Source organism: Manis pentadactyla, chromosome 10, assembly GCF_030020395.1.
Source record: "Manis pentadactyla isolate mManPen7 chromosome 10, mManPen7.hap1, whole genome shotgun sequence".
In the NCBI taxonomy this organism is placed as follows: Eukaryota; Metazoa; Chordata; class Mammalia; order Pholidota; family Manidae; genus Manis; species Manis pentadactyla.
In genome coordinates this window covers 63,593,379-63,594,859 of record NC_080028.1, presented here as the reverse complement: position 1 = coordinate 63,594,859, position 1,481 = coordinate 63,593,379, and positions in this window count along the sequence as shown.

The window sequence follows — 1,481 nt, the reverse complement described above, 5'->3', positions numbered from 1 at the left end:
CCTCCGGTCATGAGTTACACTGCTACCTGACACTGTTTACAGATAACTTCTGTGATAACATCTCTCTCTTCACCACAGTGTACAGCTCCTAAGAGTGGAGACCGTGTGGGCTGCACAGACCAAGCTGGTGCAGGATATGCTGCTCATGCTGTTTGACAAGGTCCAGGCACGAGGAGGAATCCTGAAAAGAGGAAACCTCATAGCTGGCCCCTGCTAATTCCCGCACTTATTTTTGCAGTTATGATGTTGGTGATTGGGCTCATATATGGGAAATCTTATGTACTTAAGATTTATTCATCTTTAGTAAATAACATAACCCCAAATACTGATCAAAGCAGCAATTCTGGAGATGAAAGCAGTGTTATGGGACCAACTGTTCCAGGCGTACTGCCACAAATAAGTGAGGCAGAACAGCCCAGGCCTCTCTTAAAACTAGATGCAGTTTGTCCTCCCCTTTGTAACAATTCAAACATGACTAACCGGGATTTCTTTAGAATATTGGCAGAGAAGGAGTTATGGGAACCTAGGCCATGGAAAAACCCATTCTCCCAAGAAACTAATATGAAACAGCAAAGTAATAATGATTAATAGTCCCCACTGCCCAGGGCCCCCCTTATGTTGCTTATAATTAGAAGACACCTCCGGTAACCCCCTCATAGAAAGAATTTATGAGCAAAATAAAATTGATATTGACAAATATCCCATTTATAAAAGTTTATGATAAATTTATAAAATATTACTATATTAATAGTAAGGTAGTAAGAGCAGATTTAGTGTTATTATATAAAGGATAAAGAGGACTGCAAGGCCCTGGTGCCTGTAGATGCAGGAGGAAAGGTGTAAACATCTGAAATTGTGGAATGAATATTATAAAAGAATAAGGTGTTTTTATTGTATTCATAGGAATGTTAAGGAATGGGTGATAGGAGTACCAGCCCTAGATTTCAGATGTAAGCCTCAACCACATGTGTAGGATAGGATTTAATTAATAATATAGTTACACTTAATAACCAAAAGACATATAGCTTGCATTTCATATAACCTGCTTAAACTTTATATATCCTTAGACACATACCTTAGACACATATCTAAAAGTCTATATAATCTTACACGCTTAAAGTAAAAATCATAGCCCACATGCTTAACTCACATGCTGCCTTACACCATTTTCTGTATAGAACCTACCACGTAGCTTATATGAATTTCTAATCACAATAGACTAGGGGAAAGTTAAAAATTAAATGTTAAATGGCTACTATTAGAAGAAATAATGATATTTTCTTAAGGGTAATAAGCTGAAATTATGTAAACTGACAGAAAAAGGATTGTATTATTCATAATTTTTAAAAATGTTCAACATTATGTAAACCGTAAAAAGATACAAAAATAAAGACCCTGCCACTTGATGTCAGGAGATGTTACAACTTTAATTGGGTGTTTTGTCTCCTCATTCATCTCACTCGCCGACGCTGCCCATTCCT